Below are 26,180 nucleotides of genomic sequence, written 5' to 3'. Positions count from 1 at the left end.
CCAGCATTTATTGCCCATCCCTAATTGCCCGAGGGGAGTTGCGAGTCAACCGCATTGCTGTGGCTCTGGAGTCACATGTAGGCCAGACCAGGTAAGGACAACAGATTTCCTTCCCTAAAGGACATTAATGAATCAGATGGGTTTCTCCAACAATGGGCAATGGTTTCATGGCCATCAGTAGATTCTTAATTCCAGATATTTTTTATTGAATTCAAATTCCTCCACCAGAAGAGTAGCTGAGTTTCTGGGTTAATAGTCTAGCAATAATACCACTAGGCCATCACCTCCCCTTTTTATTTTGTTAAAGTTTATTACACTTTGCTCCAATGTACCTTGGTTGGTGATAGTTGATTTAAATTGCACCGCTTAACCCTGATGGCGGTTTGATCCTTTGCACGTGCCAAGAAAGCACAATGCAGAGTCCGGCTGCTAAATGCATGCAAAACCACCATACGGTACTCCATTCTCCATTCTCATTGGGATTATGTCCTTGCCCTCACAAGTTCCATGTGCATGGAAATTTGGAAGCAAAATTGAATTTGAACTCGGTAGAGATGCACTCATGTCACCCTCACAGCTTCTCCCAAGGGGTGGGGGGGGGAAGAGAGCTCTTTCAGCCAGAGCCATGGTTACATGGGAAGGAGCATCATGAGAACACCATTTGGCCCTGTCAGATCTCTCCACCACTTAGTTTGAACAAGAAAGGTCGTCTTCCTGTACCGCACTAATGGATTCCCCTGCAAATGAACAGGCACAGACTTTGGACGCTATTTTACGACCTTGCTTGGACGAGTCTCGCCTGCCCCGATTCCGGGCTGGGGGTGAGGCAGTAAAATTCCGCAATGGCTCTAAAGGCCTCCTCCTGGCACTATACTACTCTATAATTGTATGTTTAGGGGGTCTGACTCTGACTTTGCGCAAAAGTTTGATTTTAAAATTTATTTTCCCCAATTCTCTGTCTTGAACAGTTCCCTCTGTTGGGACAGCAGTTTCTCCGAGACTGCAAGTGAGAAAGTGAGGCAGAAGATCAGCCATGGATTGTACTGATTGGGAGAGCAGGCTTGAGGGGCTGTGCAGGCCACTCAAACCTGCTTCATCGTGTTTGTATTTCAAATACCCCAGGTGTCGGGCCTACTCCACGCCTGAGCTCAGAAAGCCTGGCTAGAATTTTCCTTGGCCCAAGTGGAGGTGGGAGAGCTGGGGAAGCAAGTAAGGAGCTGGATGGGGACGGGGGAAGGTCTTCTGGGCAGGCCAGGATATAGATCGGCTGCTCGCTCCTGAATTCTGGGACGGATTCTCCAGCCACGCTTGCCTGAAAATCGGAGATTCCCACCCGACTTAAATGGACCTCTACATGGGTCACCTCCCCCCACCTGCTAGAATTCCAGTGGCGGGAGAGATGGGAGAATTCTGGCCTCCAACTCCGAACTGGAAAGGAAATCTTCGGAAATCTTCAGAAATCTGCCTTGGTCCCTGAAAAAGGACAAGTGATTGGCTAATTTCAACTAGTTTCTGCCCAAGGATGAATAAATTACTTGCTTTTCGTGGCACTTGTCCTTGCAGCTTAATGCCCAGTGAACAGAACACCGTTTTAATGCTTCTGCTGCCTTTGCATGCTAATACTGTGTGCCCCAAGGCCTTGTTACTTATCCAATGCCACAAAGTGCCATTGCATGCCACAGAATCAATAGATATGAACTCATTTAGAATCAGTTAGCAGAATGTTGTTTTGCATCAGTTCAGTGGAAGGGCTTTCAGGAGGGCACAGTGCAACATGTGCGCCAAGGGCAGTTATTTTCCCTAGGGATTCAAAATTAAATCCTTGTTCCCATTAACCATCCCCCTCTGTTCTCAGCTGTATGATGTGAACTGAGGGTGGGAGCGCGTAGAAAGCTGCGGATGCTGCAATTGCCGGGTACTTGGTGAAGGGACGTTCCAAAGGTGCATGGGGTGGGTGGATTGGCTGTGCTAAATTATTCCTTAGTGTCAGGGAGATTAGCAGGCGAAATACATGGGGTTGCGGGACTGGGATCTGGGTGGGATTGTTGTCAGTGCAGGCTTGATGGACCGAATGGCCTCCTTCTGTACTGTTGGGCTTCTATGATTCGATGATCTATTCTATCATCTAAAAACAGCAGTCAGGATTTATCATAGAATCCTACAGTGCCAAAGGAGGCCATTCGGCCTATCACAATCCCACCCAGACCCCATCCCCACAATCCCATGCGTTTACCCTAGCTAGTCCTGTGACACTAAGGGGCAATTTAGCATGGCCAGTACACCTAACCCACACATCTTTGGACTGTGGGGGGAAATTGGAGCACCCAGAGGAAACCCATGCAGACCAGGGGAGAACATGCAAATTCCACACAGGCAGTGACCCAAGCTGGCAGTCGAACCCAGTCCCTGGCGCTATGAGGCAACAATGCTAACCACTGTGCCACCCCTCATTCCTGATCATTCCAGACCTCTGTTGTTCAGTTTTTCATGGGATGTGGGTGTTGCTAACAAAGCCTATATTTGTTGCCCATTCCCAATTGCCCTTGAACTGACAGCTTGGCTAGGCCATTTCAAAGAATATCTAACAGTCAACCACTTTGCTGTGGTTCTGGAGTCACATGTAGGCCAGACCAGGTAAGAATGGAAGATTTCCTTCCCTGAAGGACACAGGTGAACCAGATGGGTTTTTCCGACAGTCAACAATGGTTTCATGGTCACTAACTTTCAATTCCTGATTTATTAAATTCATCCACCAGCTGCCATGTTGGGATTTGAACCCATGACCCAGGGCATTACCCTGCTTCTCTAGATTACTAGTGAGATTACCACTGTGCCATCATCCCTCTGACTATTCCTGATGGGAATACAGTGAGGTTATTCATAAAGGTCTGCCTTCTCGTCTTTCCTTGCCCCTCACCTGAAATGTGGTGATCCTCAGGTTAAATCACCACCAGTCAGCTCTTTCTCTCTCAAAGGAGAGAACAGCCTGTGGTCATCTAGGACTTACTGTAACTCCCGAGAATTGCAGACACAACAGGTTATTTTTCCAACAGTAAAATCCAGGTCTGACTCCTAGCACGCTTGTCTTATATTTCTTCCATCATCATTTTGGGGCAGGTATCAACCCTCTTAAATTAAACACAACCTAGAAAAAATCCATAATACCATTTTTCAAAGCTTTATTGTCATCTGAGTTTTAAACATTGGTAATCCAAAGGGAAAAGATTATTAATGATGTTGTTGTACATTACAGGTGAAGGTGACCTTCTCCACACACAGTCTATTCCTGTTACTTCACTATATTTATCTGAATTAATCAGTCACAGATTGATGGTCCTACAGTGGCACTTCCACTGTAGACCCATCATCCCACCTCCTTCACCCCCAACCACTGATAATCTGGTAGTCAAGTTGGGGGGCGAATGGATGGCTGTTAGCAGGAGCGGAAGGAAAATAGGATGTAAAACCATAATGAATAAGTCACATTTCATTGAGCATTAGTATTTTGATAGCAAGTCGGGCAAAATGAAATTCCAGGTTCTTAAAAGCATTAATCTAGGGCAAGTAGGCAGTAAAAAAATAAAATGACTGGGTCAAGGTTACTGAAGGACAGATATACCAGGTTATCAAAATGTCCAAAGAAATGCAGCAATGCTTTGATAAGATCAGGTGGAAGAGTCTTCAGGGCGATGTTCATGGAGTAAGGACAAGATGAAGTTCTGACAGCAAATAATTACTTGAGAGAATGCTGAAAGTGTGGTAGACAGTTTTCCGACATTTAAGGGGAAGCTGATAATTTTGTTTAGACCAAAAAGTGATTGTAAGCTCCAAAAGGTGGAGGGTCATGGTATAGTTAACATTACAATTGGCCACATAGGTTCCAGTAATTCCGATAATCAGGTCTTCTTTATTTTGACTGTTGCTGAAGTAAAATAACTGCATTTTTCAAACCAGGAAAGCAATACAATTCACCAGACCGTGAGCAATTATATTCGATGTTATAAAATACATCCCGCCGCAAGGAAGTAAGTGGCCAGCTATATATGTCCAGGGAGCTTGGGCTATACAGAAGTGAATCAATATAACTTATGAGTTGGAAAATTGACCCTTAGTGTCGGGGGACTAGCAGGGGTAGATATGTGGGGTTACGGGGATAAGATCTGGATGGGATTGTGGTTGGTACAGACTCGATGGGCCAAATGGCCTCCTTCTGCCTATAGGGATTTTATGATTCTGTTGACTCCTTGGCTGTTGTCCGTGGCTTTTTTTTTACTGATCGGATTGATTTGATTGACAAACCAATTACTCATTTTTTAAAAAAAAGCAAAATATTACGGGTGCTGGAAATCAGAAAACAAAATGGAAAAGGCTGGAAAAGCTCAGCAGGCCTGATGGCAGCTGTAGAGAGAGAAAGAGAGTTAAGAGCCGGAATCCTCTGGCTGTCCACGTCAGCGGTATTCTCCAGTCCTGCCAATAGCACATCCTCTCCCGTGGGTTTTGCAGCAGAGTGGGGTGCCATCAGTGGGAAATCTCATTGACGTGGGTGGGACTCAGAGAATTGCGCTGCTAGCAAACAGCACACCATCGTCCACCTCTGGGAAACATGCGGCTGGAAGGCCGGAGAATCTTGCGCCCGTGTGACTCTCCTTCAGAGTCAATTATTCTAATTATTCTCTCGCTGGAAAAGTGTTGACAGCTGGGTGTGATTTCCATTAACCTTGCTATTTTGCAGTGGTACCTGTGTTTGAATTGGCTGTAATTCTGTTTTATGCATTGAGTTATTTGGAAAAGATTTAAGCAGATTATACAACAAAGTCAGTCGTGCTGTGAGGTGGTTTTGAAGTGAGCAGGCAGCTAAGTGAGTGCAAAGAATTTGACCTAAATAGGAGTTTGACATTGAATTACAATTGGCTCAAAAATAGATGTTTTGATACTTGAGTAATTTACAAGACTGGGCAGTATGGCAGCGCAGTTGTTAGCACTGCCACCTCACAGTGCTAGGGACCTGGGTTCAATCCTATCTTTGGGTCACTGTCTGTGTGGAGTCTGTATGTTCTCCCAGTGTCTGCATGCATTTCCTCCGGGTGTTCCAGTTTTTCCCACAGTCTGAAAGACAAGCTGGTTAGGTGCATTGGCCATGTTAAATTCTCCCTCAGTGTATCCGAACAGGAGCTGGAGTGTGGCAGCTAGGGGATTTTCACAGTAACTTCATTACAGTGTTAATGTAAGCCCACTTGTGACACTGATAAACAAACTTTTAATTTAACCCCTTCTTTACCAGGTTTTTTCTCTTTTCTCACATTTTTCCAAATCGCAAAACTAAACAGTTAAGAACCGGTGTTCTAATTTTCCCCTTTGGGATTTGAGAATGTCCACGTGTTGAACACCAGTGAGGTTCATAACACAGTGACTTCAGTTGGAAAGAACTCATTGGTTTTAACAAGGTTTGCAGTGTCCTGGGGTCATGAAGGGCACTATTTGAATGCAAGCTACTTATAATTTTCTGGTTCGTCATCTTTCGTTTGAAAGAAATTAATCCAGTGAAGGAAATCTTTTAAAACAGAAAGAAGGTGAACCAATCACATTTTTAAAAATATATATTTAATCTCCATTGTTCTTCTCTCAGTAACTCTGAATAGGTAGAACACATAGGAATTGAAGAGATTTTGGCTAGAATTCTCCAATGTCATATCTGATGGCCCAGCTTCTGCTGCCAGCCAGAATGGAGAATTTGGCACCAAGCCAAAACTCCATTTGCAGTAACCGGGCCAGAGAATCCCAACTGCGGAAAAAGTCAGAGAATCCCCATCTTTAGGTACTTCATTCTCTGGAACATGAAAACAATCTTCACCAGAGGTATGTCTTTCATGGCAATGTGATTAAAGGCATCTTTTTGGTCCCAGGGGACAATGTTCTCTGGTGCATTCTCCATGACACTGCCTCGACCAGAGTTAACTTGCCAACCAATCAGCACTCTCTTCTCCCACACTATCAATTGTTGCTCCCCTTGAAATTTGGTATTCTTGCATCTGTCCTGGTGAGAGCAAGATGAAAAGCTTTAACATCGTGCGCAGGGTTTTACGGCTGCACTCGTCCCAAAACCGTAAAATCTCCCCCAATGTCGGCACAGTAGCACAGTGGTTAGCACTGCTGCTTCACGACTCCAGGGACCTGGGCTCAATTCCTGGTTTGGGTCACTGTCTGTGTGGAGTTTGCACATTCTCCTTGTGTGTGTGTGTGTTTCCTCCGGGCGCTCCGGTTTCCTCCCACAGTCCAAAGATGTGCGGGTTTGGTTGATTGGCCATGCTAATAATTGCCCCTTAGAGTCGTGAGACGTGTAGGTCAGAGGGATTAGTAGGTAAATATGTAGGGATGTGGGGGTAGGGCCTGGGTGGTTTATGGTCGTTGCAGACTCGATGGGCTGAATGGCCTCCTTCTGCACTCTAGGGTTTCTATGATTCTATGAATGTCTACCAATCTTTCCATGGTCTACCCCTTTCCCTCTGTGATGGGTGGGGATGGTAGAATTCTGGCCCATGTCTCTTTTTCAGTAATACTCAAGTCCTGTACTGCCAAGCAGGTAAGTAAATCATAGAATGCCTACTGTGCAGCAGGAGGCCATTCAGCCCATCGAGCTTGCACCAGACCCTATGCCTGTAACCCCAGGTATTTATCCTGCCAACCCTCCTGACACTGAGGGGCAGTTTAGCACGGCCAATCAATCTAATCCGCACATCTTTGGAATGTGGTACACAACCGGGGCACCCAGAGGAAACCCACGCAGACACAGGGAGAATGTACAAAATCCACTCGATTACCCGAGGCTAGAATTGAACCCAGGTCTCTGTTGCCGTAAGTCAGCAGTGCGAAACACTGTGCCACCCTGCTGCCCATAAATGTATCACTCAGTAAGGACAAGCTGACCCCTTCAGTCTGCAAAAACTAACTGAAGTTAAGTAAACACTGGTTGGATTTATTCAAAGGTCAATGACTATTTGTCAGCAACTAATGTTCTAACTTTGGTTGTGGTTAATGTCAAATTGAAGTCTAGTCAGTTTCTCGCCATTTCTATTCTGGGTAGAGTTTGGTGTACATTCCAAAATACCTTCTTTGCTTCTTTATATTTAATTTTTTAATAACTACAACAGAAATTTGCAGTGTGATTTCTGGAATTTCCCCAGGGATCGATCAGCTTCTCTAACTTCCTCTGTGACAGAGGAACAGTGGAAGACCATAAGACGAAGGGGGTAGAAGAAGACCATTCGGCCCATTGAGTTTGCTGCTGCATTTAATGAGATCGTGACTGATCTGACATGATAATCCTCAGCTCCACTTTCTCCACATAACTCTTCATTTCCTATCTGATTAAAAACCTTGAACAAAAAATGCTGGAAAATCTCAGCAGGTCTGACAGCATCTGTGGGGAGAGAATAGAGCCAATGTTTTGAATTTAGATGACCCTTCGTCAGAGTATCAGAGCAAAACATTGGCTCTATTCCCTCCCCACAGATGCTGTTAGACCTGTTAAGATTTGCCAGCACTTTTTGTTGTCGTTTCCAATTCCAGCGTCCACCGTATTCTGCCAATAACTGATTAAAAAACTGCCTGTCTCAGCCTTGAACATAATTAACAAACCAGTCTCTATAGTTTTTTGCGGTGAAGAATTCCACAGATTCACTACACTCTGAGAGAAGAAATTCCTCCTTATTTCTGTCTTATCTCCATTGTCAGCCTGTGGAATGTGTTACCACAGAAAATAGTTGAGACCAAAACATTGGATGTTTTCAAGAAGGAATTGGCTCTAACACTGGGGGTGAAGAAGATCAGAGGAAATGGGGGAAGGCAGGATCAGGCTATTGAGTTGGATGATCAGCCTTTCCTTGCTTGCTCCAAAAACCAAATTCCAATTGAATCCAATACACGGTCCCCATAAGAAAGACAAACAAGAACCAAGCTGACAAGATGAGGCATTACACCCCATCTTGGGCTTGATCTAATTCATTATCTCAGCCAGAAGGCTGAGAGTCTAACTGGAAGAATAAGAAAATGCATCTGACTCTTAGTGCTGTTTCTTGCAGACTGAACAGAAGTCATAGGACTAATGCATCACCTTTTGCCAAGGTAGTAGTGACTAACAGCAGTCTAAGATGCACTCCTTTAAAGCTGTATATGCATCAGATCGCAATAAAGGGATTGCTAAAGGATTACCTATGAGATTTGAAAGGGAAAGGTCCTGTTACCTGCCTGAAGGTGTCTATATAATTGTTGGATTGAGTTGGGGAGTAAAATAGTTCATGCTGCCTTTTAAGGAATTAATTAATTCATAAGGTTATTATCCCTTGCTCATGTCCAAAAAAGTCACAACTAGTAAGTTTGAAACAAACCATGGCCTCTCATGCTTTTGTGGGCCCCTTAATTAAAAGAACGGAAAGGTAAGTTGGCACTTGCATGCCGTTAGGCATAGAACCATAGAATCCCTACAGTGCAGAAGGAGGCCAGTCGGCCCATTGAGTCTGCACCGACAACAAGCCCACCCAGGCCCTATCCCCCTAATCTTACATATTTACCCTGCTAATCCCCCCGACACTAAGTGGCAATTTGGCATGGCCAATCAACCTAACTCGCACAACTTTGGACTGTGGGGGAAAACTGGAGCACCCGGAGGAAAGCCATGCAGACCCATGGAGAATGTGCAAACTCCACACATACTGTCACCCGAGGCCAGAATCGAGCCTATGTCCCTGGCATAGTGAAGCAGCAGTGCTGAATGAAATTGGTTCCCAGTTAACTCTCCTGGTTATGTGAAAGTTAAATAAGTATGCAATCTTTCGCAACCTCAGGACATCCAAAAGTGCTTGACAGTTAATGAATTGCTTACTGAAGTGTGGTCACTGTTGTAGTATGGGAAATACAGCTGCCAATTTTGCAAACAGCCAGAACTCTCAAACAGCGATGAGCAGATAATCTGTGTTGCAGTGATGTTGGCTGAGGCATAAATGATGACCCCAGACCTCTGGAGAGAACTCCTCATTCTTTTTTAAATATTCTTGTTCAATTATTTATGCCAGGACAATAGTAAGGGTGAATCTCCAACAAATTCTCCCACTGAATGGTAAAATGTGAGTTTGCAACACTAATCTCTGCATGACTGGCTACTCGTTCCAAATCTGCCACGACGTCGAGGTCACCATGTCCCGATCACACACCTCCTGGTTTCTGACTGTAAGGCAAAACTGATTATGGTCAAAAAGAGCGCAACTGAGATGGAGTTAGAGGTAATGTGTCACGGCCCGTGAACTAATGAGCAACATTTTTCTGATGATGAAGGATAACCTACTCCAGGTAATTTAAATTAAGTTTACACTCCACACTGTGAATAACTTAAGTAGCATGAGTAAGAAATTTAGTGCAGAGTTATCAGAAATAACTGAAATAAGAATATACTGTAGTGGAGGAAAGCTATCTGACAAATGTATTTTCCTTGGATTTAAAGGAATATTTCACAATGGTTTTGATTTGATTTGACTTATTGTTATCATGTGTATTGTAAATGTGGACAGAGTCAACGGATGGGAGGTTGGGTTTGCGTGATGGATTGGGCTTCGTTCAAAACCCTTTGTAGTTTCTTGCAGTCTTGGTCAGTGCAGGAGTCATTCCAAGTTGTGATACAACTGGATATTCTGGAGGGTTTGAAAATAGATACGTCCCCTGGTCCGGATGGGATTTACCCCAGGATTCTCTGGGAGGCAAGAGAAGTGATTGCAGAGCCTCTGGCTCTGATCTTCCGGTCGCCGTTGGTCTCTGGTATAGTACCGGAAGATTGGAGGTTAGCGAATGTTGTCCCATTGTTTAAGAAGGGGAACAGAGACTTCCCCGGGAATTATAGACCGGTGAGTCTCACTTCTGTTGTGGGCAAGGTTTTAGAAAAAATTATTAGGGATAGGATTTATAGTTATTTGGAGAGTAATGAACTGATTGGAGATAGTCAGCATGGTTTTGTGGCGGGTAGGTCATGCCTTACTAACCTTATTGAGTTTTTTGAGAAAGTGACCAAAGAGGTGGATGGGGGTAAGGCAGTGGACGTGGTGTATATGGATTTTAGTAAGGCGTTTGATAAGGTTCACCATGATAGGCTTCTGCAGAAAATGCAGATGTATGGGATTGGGGGAGATCTAGGGAATTGGATCAGGAATTGGCTAGCGGATAGGAGACAGAGGGTGGTGGTTGATGGTAAATATTCATCATGGAGTTCGGTTACGAGTGGTGTGCCTCAGGGATCTGTTTTGGGGCCACTGCTGTTTGTAATTTTTATTAATGATCTGGATGAGGGTATAGTTGGGTGGATTAGTAAATTTGCTGATGACACCAAAGTCGGAGGTGTGGTAGATAGTGAGGAAGGGTGTCATAGTTTGCAGGAAGACTTAGACAGGTTGCAGAGCTGGGCCGAGAGGTGGCGGATGGAGTTTAATGTGGAGAAGTGTGAGGTAATTCACTTTGGTAGGAATAACAGATGTGTCGAGTATAGGGCTAACGGGAGGACTTTGAATAGTGTGGATGAGCGGAGGGATCTAGGTGTATGTGTACATAGATCCCTGAAAGTTGGGAATCAAGTAGATAAGGTTGTTAAGAAGGCATACAGTGTCTTGGCGTTTATTGGTAGGGGGATTGAATTTAGGAGTCGCAGCGTTATGTTGCAACTGTACACAACTCTGGTGCGGCCGCACTTGGAGTACTGTGTGCAGTTCTGGTCCCCACATTACAGGAAGGATGTGGAGGCTTTGGAGAGGGTGCAGAGGAGGTTTACCAGGATGTTGCCTGGTATGGAGGGGAGGTCCTATGAGGAGAGACTGAGGGATTTGGGGTTGTTTTCGCTAGAAAGAAGGCGGCTAAGAGGGGATCTTATTGAAACATATAAGATGATTAGAGGTTTAGATAGGGTGGATAGTGATAGCCTTTTTCCTCTGATGGAGAAATCTAGCACGAGGGGGCATGGCTTTAAATTAAGGGGGGGTAGTTATAGGACGGATGTCAGGGTTAGGTTCTTTACCCAGAGGGTGGTGAGGGATTGGAATGCCCTGCCTGCTACAGTTGTAAATGCGCCTAGTTTGGGGGCGTTTAAGAGATCCGTGGATAGGTTTATGGACGAAAAGGGATTGGTTTAGGTTAGTGGGTCATTGTTTTGTAACTGGTCGGCGCAACATCGTGGGCCGAAGGGCCTGTTCTGCACTGTAATGTTCTATGTTCTATGTTTTTTGTAACTGGAAAGGATGCTTTCCATGGTTCATCTGTAAAAATTGGTGAGAATTGTAATGGACATGCTGAATTTCCTTAACCTCCTGAGAAACTGGAGGCACTGGTGGGTTTTCTTAACTATGTGTGTATTGGGATGCAGTAAAAAGTATGGTTTCTTGTGCACTATACAGACAAAGCATACTGTTCATAGAGAAGGAAAAGAGAGGGTGCGAAATATAGTGTTACAGTCAGAGTTAGGGTGTAGAGAAAGTTCAACTTAATATATGGTAGACCCATTCCAAAGTCTGATGACAGCAGGTAAGAAGCTGTTCTTGAGTTGATTGGTACATGACCTCAGACTTTTGTATCTTTTTCCTAATGGAAGAAAGTAGAAGAGAATATGTCTGGTGTGCAAGGGTTCTTCGATTATGCGGCTGCTTTTCCAAGGCAGCGGGAAATGTAAACTGTGTCAATGTTTGGGAGGCTGGTTTGTGTGATAGAGTGAGCTTTGTTCACAACCCTTTGTAGTTTCTTGGGGTCTTGGTTAGAGCAAGAGCCATACCAAGTTGAGATACAACCAGAAAGAATGTTTTCTTGGGTCCATCTGTAAAAATTGGTGAAAATCATCATGGACATGCTGAATTTCTTTAGCCTCCTGAGAAAGTGGAGGTGTTGACATTCTCTCTTCCACCTTGTTCTTCCATTAGGAAAAAGATACAAAAGTCTGAGATCACGTACCAATCGACTCGAGAGCAACGTCTTCCTTGCTGCCATCAGACTTTTGAATGGGTCTTTCATGTATTGAATTGAACTTTCTCGACATTCTACCTATGACTGTAACACTATATTTACTGTAGCGTCAGGATGGAGGAACCAGGACAATTTGTTAGTGATCTGGACACCTAGAAACTTGAAGCTCTTGACCATTATCACGTCGTAGATGTAGACTATGGCATGTCCTCCACTACGCTTCCTGAAGTCAATGACAATCACCTCTGTGGATTTTCTTCAGGTACTCCGGTCAAGAGACAGTAGGTAGATTCTCTATTGTTGGACATGATCATTGGCTGGCATTTGTGTGGCATGAATGTTACTTGGCTCAGTCGATCAGTCAGGCAGCCCCTGGCAAGGAAGTCTTTGCTTAGGAGTGAAGTGGGAGGCTCTTACATCAGGAATGGCGCTCACTGCCAGTGTTCCCTCCATGTGGCACACGATGCCCAATCAGGGGTCCTCCCACTCCACCCCGAGCCCATAAGCCTGAAAAGTTCACTCTGTTTCTCTCGCTGTAGGCTCTGCCTGGTCTGCTGAGTATTTCCAGCATTTTCTGCTTTTGTTTTAAATTTCCAGCATTTCCAGTATTTTATGTAAACAAAAGGACATTCATATACATTAAATGTGTTTGCGAAAAGTGGCGACTTTCAGACGATGATCGTAGCAGAGGGCTGTTGCATACGCGTTCATAACAATAAGATTGAGCACCAAATTGTAGATCCTTCCAACTTAGGCCAGTGCCAGGTAAGATGCCTGTTCAACTATGTGATGGAATGAAAATTGGAGCTTCTGCTATCACTAGCCACAGTAACATTGTATGTAGTGTACTGGCACTGGAGGGGGTGCAGAGGAGATTCACTAGGTTGACTTTGGAGTTGAGAGGGTTGGCTTATGAGGAGAGACTGAGTAGACTGGGGCTAAACTCATTGGAATTCAGAAGAATGAGGGGAGATCTTATAGAAACATATAAGATTATGAAGGGAATGGATAAGATAGAAGCAGGGAAGTTGTTTCCACTGGTGGGTGAAACTAGAACTAGGGGGCGTAGCCTCAGAATAAGGGGGAGCAGATTTAGGACTGAGTTGAGGAGGAGCGTCTTCATACAAAGGGTTGTGAATCTGTGGAACTCCCTGCCCCGTGAAGCAGTTGAGGCTACCTCATTGAATGTTTTTAAGATAAGGATAGATAAATTTTAAACAATAAAGGAATTAAGGGTTATGGTGAGCGGTTGGGAAAGTGGAGCTGAGTCCATGAAAAGATCAGCCATGATCTTATTGAATGGCGGAGCAGGCTCGAGGGGCCAGATGGCCGACTCCTGCTTCTAGTCCTTACATTGCCACAGCAACTGGGATTCATTGGGGGCACTGGTTGGCTCACTTGAATGGACGGCTAGTTTGGATTAGATTGGTACCAACAGCACAGGATTCAGGACCTGCCTCCTTGCCTGACCTACGGTGAAGATCACAGCACTGTGGGTCAGTCCTGCCTTCGAGCACAGAACTGAAGAAGAAGATTGCATTACATATTAACCGAGAGATTTATAACTAAACAACATACATCTCCAAAGCAGGTTTCTCAGACTGGAATGATCACATTACCTATTAACACTGAGATTGAATATTAAACAAAATGTGCATAGTTGGGATAATTGTGTTCTGGTCTGAATGAAAGGCGGTGGGAGTTATTTTGATGAAAGGGTGAAAATAGCTGTAACTGTGCTTACAAAACAAATCCATTCTCCGTCCTCAACTGAGGCTAATTGTGGATTACTACGATTTGAATCTGACTAGAGGAACTCAAACAGACATCTGATGGTTTAGCACATTGATTAGAATTAGGATAGATGTTGGGGAACAACGGCACGGTAGCACAGTTGTTAGCACTGCTACTGCACAGCTCCAGGGTCCCGGGTTCAATTCCCGGCTCGGGTCACTGTCTGTGTGGAGTTTGCACATTCTCCTCGTGTCTGCGTGGGTTTCTTCCGGGTGCTCCGGTTTCCTCCCACAGTCCAAAGATGTGCGGGTTAGGTTGATTGGCCATGCTAAGAAATTGCCTCTTAGTGTCCTGGGATGCGTAGGTTAGCGGGATTAGTGTAGAGGATTAATGTAGGGATATGGGGGTAGGGCCTGGGTGGGATTGTGTTCGGTGCAGACTCAATGGGCCGAAGGGCCTCTTTCTGCGCTGTAGGGATTCTATGATACAACTTTCATGCAGATGTGTCTACTGAAGGTGTGGAGCACACAGGCTAATATACAATGGCAGGTCTCAAATCAGCTCTGATCAAATGATTGATTGATTTGATTTATTGTCACATGTGCTGGGATACACGCAGACACGAGGAGAATGTGCAAACTCCACACAGACAGTGACCCGAGCCGGGAATTGAACCCGGGACCCTGGAGCTGTGCAGTAGCAGTGCTAACAACTGTGCTACCGTGCCGTTGTTCCCCAACATCTATCCTAATTCTAATCAATGTGCTAAACCATCAGATGTCTGTTTGAGTTCCTCCAGCCAGATTCAAATCATAGTAATCCACAATTAGCCTCAGTTGAGGACGGAGACTGGATTTGTTTTGTAAGCACAGTTACAGCTAGTATAGTTTATTGTGTGATATTCAGGTAAAACCTACTGTTCACAAAGTACATAGGGGGGCATAGGGATAGGGGGCAGAATATAGTGTTGCAGTTACAGATAGGGTATGATAAGACCTTTCAAAAGTCTGATGGCAGCAGGGAAGAAACTGTTCTTGAGTTGATTGATACATGACCTCAGACTTTTTCCCACTGGAAGAGAGTATGCCTGGAGTGCATGGGTTCCTTGATTATGCTGACTGTTTTTCCGAGGCAGCAGGAAATGTAAGCCGGGTCAATGTTTGGGAGACTGGTTCGTGTGATAGAGTGGGCTTTGTTCACAACTCTTTGTAGTTTCTTGTGGTCTTGGTTGGAGCAGATGCCATACCAAGCTGTGATGCAACCAGAAAGAATGCTTTCTATGATGCATCTGTAAAAATTAGTCAGAATTGTAGTGGATGTGCTGAATTTCCTTAGCCTCCTGAGAAAGTGCAGGCGTTGGAGAGCCTTCTTAACTATAATGTCAGCATGGAGAAACCAGGACAGTTTGTTAGTGATCTCAGACTTTTCTGTATTTTTCATGATAGAAGAAGGTGGAAGAGAGTATGTATGGGGTTCATGGGGTCCTTGATAATGTTAGCTGCTTTTCCGAGGCAACAATACATGTAGACAACAATGGATGGGAGGGTTCACAGGTTCTCCGACAAAGGATTGGAAGTCCTGGTTCATGAAGTCCTGTAGAGGAGAGATATCCTGTGGATAGGGAGTGGGAATCCATGTCGCTCTCCTGTCCTTATCTGCTGCTGCTCCTCTTCCCATTGCCCCAACCGTCTATGGTGGGATTTACCATGTTGCAATGTTGGAGAATTACCATGTTGCAAAATACTGCAGCAAGTTAAGGAAACCAGCAAAAAGTCAATTAAAATAATAAAAAAAAAGTAGAATGAGAGAGTGAGCAAATTGGAAATATTAAAACAGAATGAAAGAGATTTGAAAAAATACAAAGAGGAAGACAATAGCTAACGTAATCTTTGGCTCCTTAGAAGCAGAGATAGGGAGATATTAACACAGGAATTAGACAAATATATTTTTGCCTGTCTTCACAGCAGAAGACGCAACTTACGTACTAGAAATAGACGGGGAACTATGGGCTAAAGAGGGTGAGGAAATTAATATAAGCAGAGGAAAAGTATTGAAGAAACTTAAGGGATTAAAATTTGGCAAATTGGTGTGTATTTTATATAGAAGATGCATTGCAGCAACTTGCCAAGCTTCCTTCAGCAACACCTTCTGTTGTCCAGGGTATTTCTAATACCCTGCGGACTCACTCAACCAGCACTGTGTATAATGGATTTCACTCAAAACACCTCTGCATACATCAGGCAGAAAGGACTACGCACATAAACTAATGGTAAATAATCAAGTCGCAACTTTATTCCAAACAGTAAAAGACTTCAGTTTTACAACTTTAACAATTCTCTTCTATCCTGTTAATCAATTGTTTAGAAATTTGTATATTACCGCGGATCCTCGTGATTCTGTCAATACATTGAACTCTCAAGTCTGTCTCTCTCTCTCTGGTCTGAAGACGAGCTGCTCTTGTCACTGCCGTGTCCTGATGTGCTTCTGAGGAAACTAGAAAGATGGTTTTCTTTTGAATGCTGCTGGCATAGGTTGCTTATACCTGTCTGGCTACCTTCCGGAATCTTCCGAGGATTTGGTCTATCAGTGTTTAGATCTGATTAGTTTCGTATCATTGTTGATGGGTTTCAATGGTGGACCCTTTGTGTGCTACATACCGAGAAGTCTAGTTTCAGCTTCTAATATGCTTTTGTTTTCCTGATACATGTCTGTTCCGTGTATATATTGGTGATTTGTTTCTCAGGAAATGTATAACTGTCAACGTGTCCTGGTGCATCTTTGGCTTTCAATTGTCTAAACTTAAATTTTCCAAAGGGCCTGTCTCCAGGCAGACTATTTTGATTGAGGTATTCCCAGCATACCTTGCTTTTAGGCCAATTTCTATGTCCATTTTTATCTCATCTCGCTGTGCTCATATTTCTGGCCTGATGGTTGTCTGCAGTTGGTTCCCTTTCAATGATTCTATTTTACTCAAGCAGTCACAGGCTGCTACACTTCCAAACCCATGGCACCTACCATCTAGAACAACAAGGGAAGTAGATACCTGGGAATACCACCACATGGAGGTTCTCCTCCTGATTTGGATATATATCGCTGTTGCTTCACTGTCACTGGGTCAAAACCCTGGAGCTAACTTCCTAACAGCACTGTGGATGTATCTACACTCCATTATAGCAATCGGAGAGACATAAAGCGCAGAAAAGGGCCCTTCAGCCCATTGAGTCTGCACCGACATTGGGCAGGATTTTACGTCCTTGCTTGGGCGAGACCGGAAATTCCCACCCAAGGTCAACAGAGATTTCCATTGTTGTGCTTTCGCCCACGTTAACTTCAGCTACTAGCGACACTAAAGGTGTGCAATTTCCATTTTTCTGCACTTGGCCCACATCATTGAATGTTATGAAATTTCCTCCTCTACCGGTCAGTGTATTCCAGCTTCCCCCACCCTCTGAATGAAAACATTTTTTTAAATCTTTTCTGAATCTCTTTCCCCTTACCCTAAAACTCTGTCCCCTCGTGATTGTCCCTTAAGGAGCGTTTCCTACTCACCCTGGCCATACCCTTCATGGACTGCAGTGGTTCAAAAAGGCGGCTTATCATCGCATTCTCTAGGGCAATTAGGGATGGGCAATAAATGGTGACCTTACCGGCAATGCTGATTTCTTATTAAAGAATTTGTAACAAGAGGAGGAGGCGATGACCTAGTGGTATTATCGTTAGACTATTAATCCAGAAACTCAGCTGATGTTCTAGGGGATCCGGGTTTGAATCTCGCCATGGCAGATGGTAGAATTTGAATTTAGTAAAAAAAATCATCTCTGGAATTAAGAACCTACTGGTGACCATGAAGCCATTGTCAATCATCAAAAAAACTCATCGGGTTCACTCATGCCCTTTAGGGAAGGAAATCTGCCATCCTTACCTGCTCTAACTGGACACGTGACTCCAGAGCCATAGCAACGTGATTGACCCTCAACTTCCCTCGGGCAACTAGGGATGGGCAATAAATGCTGGCCAGCGACACCCATGTCCCATGAATAAATAAAAATAGCCAATGAATCCTGAGAGAAGTTCCGGAATAACTGGTGCTCACATGTCAGTGAACTTTAACAACCTTTCTGAGAAATCCTCCTATGTGTCTCAAAGTTCCTCCGCAAACTCACAGCAAGAGTGAATGGTGAAAGCTCAGTGACACTATGGCACAGTGGTTAGCATTCCTATTTATTGACTACAGCTCGGACTTTAACACCATTATTCCCACAAGCCCGTCTCCAAACTCCGTGATCTGGACCTCGGCACCTCCCTCTGCGACTGGATTCTGAACTTCCTAACTCTCGGACCACAATCAGTAAGGATAGATGACAACGCCTCCTCCTCGATCATCCTCAACACCGGTGCCCCAAAAGGCTGTGTTCTCAGCCCCCTACTATACTCTTACACACCTATTACTGTGCAGCCAAATTCCCCTCCAATTCAATTTTCAAGTTTGCTGGTAACACCACTGTAGTGGGTCAGATCTCAAACAATGACAAGACAGAGTACAGGAATGAGATAAAGAATCTGGTGAACTGGTGTGGAAACAATAATCTCTCCCTCAATGTCAACAAAACAAAGGAAATTGTCTTTGACTTCAGGAAGCATAAAGGAGAACATGCCCCTCTCTAATCAACTGGAACTAAGTAGAAATGATCGAGAACTTCAAGTTTCTAGGTGTCCAGATCACCAACAAAATGTCTTGGTCCCCTCATGTCAACACTATAGCTAAGAAAGCCCACCAACACCTCTGCTTTCTCAGAAGACTAAAGAAATTTGGCATGTCAGCTATGACTGCCACCAACTTCTACAGATGCACCATAGAAAGCATTCTTTCTGGTTGTATCACAGCTTGAAATGGCTCCTGCTCTATCCAAGACTGCAAGGAATTACAGAAGGTCATGAATGTAGCTCCCATCCATCACACAAACCAGCCTCCCATCCATTGACTCTGTCTACACTTCCTGCTGCCTCAGCAAAGCAGCCAGGATAATTAAGGACCCTATGAACCCCAGAAGTTCTCTCCTCCACCTTCTTCCTTCAGGAAAAAGATACAGAAATCTGAGGTCACATACCAGCTGACTCAAGAACAGTTTCTTCCCTGTTGCCATCAGACTTTGGAATGGACTTACCTTGCATTAAGTTGATCTTTCTGTACACCTTAGCTATGACTGTAACACTACACTCTTGTACTCTCTCCTTTCCTTCTCTGTGAACGGCATTCTTTGTCTGTATGGCACGCAAGAAACAATACGTTTCACTGTATACTAATACATGTGACAATAATAAATCAAATCAAATCAGTGCTGCCTCACAGCGCCAGGGTAATGGGTTCGATTCCCAGCTTGGGTCACTGTCTGTGCAGAGTCTGCACATTCTCTCCATATCTATGTGGGTTTCCTCCCACAGGCTGAAACTCTTGGTTGGAGATTCATTTTCTTGGTCATTTTCTTAGTGATTAAGAAATGTACCATCTCCATTTGTGCTGCATCACCACCTGCTTTTGATGGTGTCCCTTGCACTCGGGAATATTTAAATACTTAGGCGATTTTGGTTTCCGTGGTGTCTTGCTCGGTGACACCACCTTGGATACATTCAATGACTGGTTTGTAGTTTTCATTGGCAGTAGACCACTGGTATTAGCTGAAGCAGACATTGACCCAGAAGGACTATTGTTCTCCTTTGCTTTCTGTCCTGCAATATGTAGGTTAGAGGGATTAGTCAGGTAAATGTATGGGGCTACAGGGAAAGGGCCTGGGGTGGGATTGTTGTCAGTGCAGACTCAGTGGGTCAAACCGCCTCTTTCTGCTCTGTAGGAATGCTATGTTTTTTTTATATCTGTTGTAGCATGCAAAACACTCACCTTCCTTTGCAATGCAGCGACATAAGGCTGGTTTGTTTGCTGTAAATGTTACAGGCCACTGTCAAACTTTGGAAGATTGGCTTTATCTGTGTTACCTCATATAATTGATCCATTTACCTGATCATCAGCACATGGCTGTTTATGGGACTTTGCTGTGAATGTTTCCTACATTTCAACAATTACATTTCAACAATAACACTTCAAAAGTGCATTATCTGTTGTTGAGGGATCCTGTGTGTGGTTTGTTTCATTTACGCAAAGACTTCATTTTAAGATATTGCTGCCTATGCAATTATGTTTAAATGTTAAGCTTAAAAAATTAACTAACACTTAACTACATTTTAAGACTCAGATGGCATGCTGGGTTAGCTAATTGACTGCATTTTTGAAAAGTACAATGCCAGCAAAACAGGTTTTTCATCTGCAAGGCTGGTTTCTCCAAAGTCAGAGACAGCATGTGCCAAACAATTTCGATAACAAGATTACGAATCACATATATTGTAGTTTCAGCTGTATGTTTTCAGTTCAATTCAGTTTTCTTTTTGAGTTAACAAAGAACAACGCAGCACGGGAAACAGGCCCTTCGGCCCAACAAGTCCGCGCTGCCGTTTTGACATTATGAGCCCCCTCTCCACCCATGACCCTTGTCTATGCTTATGGCATTCCACATTGAGGGAAGACTAATTTAGGGACAATTTGTTACACCAATCAGCCTATCTTTGGGGTGCGGGAGGAAACCGGAGCACCTGGAGAAAACCCACATAAGCATGGGGAGAATGCACAAACTCCCACAGACACTGGCCCAAATCCATGTATCTGCACAGGAAACAGTGATAGTCACTGAGTCGTCGTGTTGCCCAGCATCTGGCCCAGTTTAAGCGTACACCAACGACATGAAGTACTAGGCTATTCTCGAAACAACCAGGAGCAGCCCTCATACGACTGATCACGTATGTGCCCCTTGTTGGTTCTGTTTTGATAGTACAGGATTGGCAGAAAAAGCCAGTCTCTCTCTCTCTCTCCCTCTCCAGTTTTTCTCTTTCTTTTTACTTTTGTAATGATTTAACTTCAAATTCTGTTCAACAAAAGAAATTCATCATACCTGTGCTGTCTTTGTCTATTCTAAGGAATGAATAGACCCTACATCATAAAACATTTAGGTTGTTGTGAAAGGCATTAACTAAATGTGATTTCTTTCTTTTCCCCGCATAAATTCCAAAAGCAGAAGTCAATGTCCGCTTAAAAAAAAATAAAAGCACCACAGAAATATTGTTATAAAAAGTAATTTATTTATGTTTAGTTGACTAGAGTACAGCCCTGCAGGTACAGAACACATTCCATTTCAGGGCTGTAGTGTACAATAGCCAGTGCAAAAATTGCTTCTATGTAAAAGAAAAAGAATATTTTTCACCATTAGACCTCCCACTCATTAGAACCAACTTTGCTCATTTTATCCTCGGCAGTCCTGCGAGTTTATGTATTGATGTTTATGCTCAGCCAGTGACTAAAAGAACTCATAAAACCGGTCAAAGATTTTTTTTTAAAACAGTGTTAAGCTTCCCATTATTCAGACAGTATACAATGCACTACATTTCAGACACATAAAATAATACCACAGAGTTACAGAAAACATTACACCAATTCAAAAATAAACTCTAATTGAAAAATATGCTGGAAATCTGAAATGAAAACAGGAAATGCTAGAAATATTCAGCAGGTCCTGGCAATCCCTGGAGAGTGAAGGAGAGTTGGTGTTTCAGATGGATGACCTTCTGGTCATCGGTTTTGTGCAAGGGGTGGGGCAAATACGAAGGGAAGGTCCGTGATAGCTACATGGAAGATAACGGAGATTGAATGACAGAAGAGCTAGCCTTTCAGGATCAAAAAGGAATGGTGATGGGGCAAGAATAGAAACAAAAGATGTGCCTTGCATTGATGTTCCGTTGTCTAAAAGCAAAATTAAGAGAAAAAATTGAAACATGCTAACAGTAGGCAACAAAAGAGATTATGATTTGAAAATGTTGAAATCAGTGTTCAGGCCTTCCAGAGTCAATACTGAATTCAACAATTTCAAACCATAATCTCTGCCTTCGTTCCCTTTTCTTCTCTTTGCTTGTTAGGCTTTTTTCTTATTTGTTGCTTTCAGATAGCGACATGCCAGCCCTAGGACATCTTCTGTTTCTTTGATTCGCTTCTTGCCTCATTACCAATCCCTTTTAGCCCTCCTGGAGGACTAACTCTCTTTGTCTTCCATCTTCCCTTTGTCCACGTCCATACTCACCCTTTGCTCAGGATCTGTTACAATCGAAAGGTCATCCACCTGAAACACCAAGGCTGGAATTTTCCAGCCATTCAGGCCCTGCCACCGCTGCAAGTGAGGATGGAGAATTTGGTGCTCAGCCAAATCTTTGTTCACTGCGGTGGGACTGGAAAATCCCACTGGCGTGAACGGCTAGAAAATACCACCAAAACTCTGTTTCTCTCTCCACAATGCTGCCAGGACCTGCTGAATATTTCCAGCATTACCTGCTTTATTTTCAAAAAGAGATCCAGATCAATCGGATACAAAGGTGAAAATTAGCCTGAAATCACATTACATTCAATTCTTTCGATACAAAAGTTATGCCTCAAACTACAGCCATGCAGTGTTCGAAAATGCAGTGTTAATGACGACACACATTCATGGGTGAACAAAAATGCAAGTAAATGAAGTAAATCCTATGGCTTTACAGTCAATAGACCATTTACTGCAGAACAGTGTGTGATTCATTGTCAAGTGGGGCTTTGAAGTCCTTCAGTAGATTTGTGTTGGTTTCTCTGAACCTAATATTTATCATTCATATATAATATTTAAATTCTCATTGGTCAAATCTTCCATGCATGGACAAAGTTAATTTTCTCATCTCTCCAGGCAGGGGTCAGTAATCACAGCTCTGTCCCAATAGGCAAGTATATTCTAAAAAGGAATCTGCCATACCATCAAAATGGCTGAATTATAACCACTGAAGAGAACTGGTTTGTGTCGATCTCCAAACTCAAAGAGCTCTGCTACATCTACCAAACACAATAACCTGGTCTTGTGAGACTTCTTAAAGTCCAACAGGTTTATTTGGTAACAAAAGCCACTAGCTTTCGGGCCTCTGACCCTTCGTCAGGTGAGTGGAGAGTTCTGATCACAAACAGGGGATGTAAAGACACACACTCAGTTTACAGAATACTGATTAGAATGTGAGTTTTTACAGCTAATCAAGTCTTAAAGGTGCAGACAATGTGAGTGGAGATAGCATTAAGCATAGGTTAAAAAGATATGTATTGTCTCTAGACAGGACAGTGACAGGACAGTAAGTGAGATTTTGCAAGCCCATGGGGGTTACAAATAGTATCTAAAATCTCAGTTGAGGCCGTCCTCGTGTGTGGAACTTGACTATCAGTTTCTGCTCAGCGACTGTGCTGTCGTGTGTCGTGAAGGCTGCCTTGGAGAACACTTACCCGAAGATCAGAGGCTGAATGCCCATGACCGCTGAAGTGTTCGCCAATAGGAAGAGAACACTCTTGCCTGGTGATTGTCGAGCGGTGTTCATTCATCCATTGTTGTAGCGTCTGCATGGTCTCCCCAGTGTACCATGCCTCGGACATCCTTTCCTGCAGCGTACCAGGTAGACAATGTTGGCCGAATTGCAAGAGTATGTACCGTGTACCTGGCAGATGGTGTTCTCATGTGAGATGATGGCATCCGTGTCGATGATCCAGCATGTCTTGCAGAGGTTGCTGTGACAGGGTTGTGTGGTGTCGTTGTCACTGTTCTCCTGAAGGCTGCAGCCAGTGGTCTATTTGAGATTGTGTAGTTGTTTGAAGGCAAGAAATGGGGGTGTGGGGCTGGCCTTGGCGAGATGTTCGTCTTCATCAATGACATGTTGAAGACTCCACTCCGGGGAAGTACTGGATGACGAAGGGCACTCTGTCCAGTGTATCCCGTGTTTGTCTTCTGAAGAGTTTGGTGCTATTTTTGTCTGTGGCACATCAGAACTGCCAATCGATGAGTCAAGCGCCATATCCTGTTCTTATGAGGGCATCTTTCAGTGTCTGGCGGTGTCTATTGCAATCCTCCTCATCTGAGCAGATTCTGTGTATACAGAAGGCTTGTCTGTAGGGGATGGTTTCTTTAACGTGTTTAGGGGGGAAGCTGGAAAAGTGGAGCGTCGTGAGGTTATCTGTGGCCTTGCAGTACAGTGAGGTACTGAGGTGACCGTCCTTAATGGAGATGTATGTGTCCAAGAATGCAACCGATTCTGGAGAATAGTCCATGGTGAGTCTGATGGTGGGGTGGAACTTGTTGATGTCATCATATAGCTGTTTCAGTAATTGTTCACCATGAGTCCAAAGGAAGAAAATGTCATTGATGTATCTAGTGTATAGCATCGGTTGAAGGGCCTGTGCAGTGAAGAAGTCTTGTTTGAGCCTGTTCATGAGGATGCACAGGCTTGAACAAGACATTATGCACAGGCTGAAACAAGACTTCTTCACCGCACAGGATCTTCAACCAATGCTATATACTAGATACATCAATGACATTTTCTTCCTTTGGACTCATGGTGAACAATCACTGAAACAACTATATGATGATATCAACAAGTTCCATCCCACCATCAGACTCAGTGTGGACTACTCTCCAGAACTGGTTGCACTCTTGGACACGCATCTCCATTAGGTATGGTCACCTCAGCACCTCACTGTACCGCAAGCCCACAGATAACGTCACAATGCTCCACTTCTCCAGCTTCCATCCTAAACACATTAAAGAAACCATCCCCTACGAACAGGCCCTCCATATACACAAGATCTGCTCAGATGAGGAGGATCACAATAGACACTGCGAGATACTGAAAGATGCCCTCATAAGAACAAGATATGGCACTTGACTCATCGATCGATAGATCTGCGCGCCACAGCCAAAAATTGCACCAAACTCCTCAGAAGACAAACATGGGACACAGTGGACAGAGTACCCTTTGTCGTCCAGTACTTCCCCAGAGCAGAGAAGCTACGACATCTTCTCCAGAGTCTTCAACACGTCATTGATGAAGACGAACATCTCGCCAAGCCCATCCACACTTTCCCACTTCTTGCCTTCAAACAACCACACAACCTCAAATAGACCATTGGCCGTAGCAAACTACCCAGCCTTCAGGAGAATAATGACCACGACACCACACAACCCTGCCACAGCAACCTCTGCACAACATGCTGGATCATCGACACGGATGCCATCATCTCACGTGAGAACACCATCCACCAGGTATACAGTACATACTCTTGCAACTCGGCCAACGTTGTCTACCTGATACGTTGCAGGAAAGGATGTCCCGAGGCATGGTACGTTGGGGAGACCATGCAGACGCTACGACAACAGATGAATGAACACCGCTCGACAATCACCAGTCAAGAGTGTTCTCTTCCTATTGGTGAACACTTCAGCGGTCACGGGCATTCGGCCTCAGATCTTCGGGTAAGCGTTCTCCAAGGCAGCCTTCACGACACATGACAGCGCAGAGTCACTGAGCAGAAACCGATAGCCAAGTTCCGCCCACATGAGGACGGCCTCAACCGGGATCTTAGGTTCTTTGGGTAAGTAAGTTCGCTGATGACACTAAGGTCGGTGGTGTTGTGGATGGTTTGGAAGGATGGAAAAAGTTGCAGCAGGACATAAATAGGATGCAGGACTGGGCGGAGAAGTGGCAGATGGACTTCAACGCGGATAAATGTGTAGTCGTCCATTTTGGCAGAACCAACGGGATGAACGAGTACACTATCAAGGGCAGAAGTCTGAGTAGTGTTGAAGAGCAGAAGGATCTAGGGGTCCGGGTCCACAGGACTCTTAAATCGGCCTCGCAGGTGGAGGAGGTGGTCAAGAAGGCGTATGGTGTACTGGCCTTCATTAATCGAGGGATTGAGTTTAGGAGTCGGGAGGTAATGCTGCAACTTTATAAGACCCTTGCCAGGCCTCATTTAGAGTATTGTGCGCAGTTCTGGTCGCCTCACTATAGGAAAGATGTAGAAGCTATTGAGAGGGTACAGAGGAGATTTACAAGGATGTTGCCTGGACTGGGAGGCATGCCTTATGAAGTTAGGTTGAGGGAGCTGGGACTCTTTTCCCTGGAGAGACGAAAGTTGAGAGGCGACCTGATAGAAGTTTACAAAATGTTGAGAGGAATAGATAGGGTGGATTCTCAGAGGCTATTTCCCCAGGTTGAAATGGTTGCTACGAGAGGACACAGATTTAAGGTGCAAGGAGGGAAGTTCAGAAGTGATGTTAGGGGTAAGTTTTTCACTCAGAGGGTGGTGAGTGAATGGAATCGGCTGCCGTCAGTGGTGGTGGAGGCGAACTCGCTGGGGTCTTTTAAAAGACTTCTGGATGAGTATATGGGGTTTAATGAGATTGAGGGTTATAGATAGGTCTGTAGGTTGGTAGGTGTTGATGTGATCGGCGCAACTCGTGGGCCGAAGGGCCTGTTTTGCTGTAGTGTTCTATGTTCTATGTTCACGTCACACAATTTGTAACCCCCCCATG

This window comes from Carcharhinus amblyrhynchos, chromosome 11 (genome assembly GCF_965287045.1).
Source record: "Carcharhinus amblyrhynchos chromosome 11, sCarAmb.v2.hapA, whole genome shotgun sequence".
In the NCBI taxonomy this organism is placed as follows: Eukaryota; Metazoa; Chordata; class Chondrichthyes; order Carcharhiniformes; family Carcharhinidae; genus Carcharhinus; species Carcharhinus amblyrhynchos.
Note: the sequence above shows the minus strand (reverse complement) of the source record.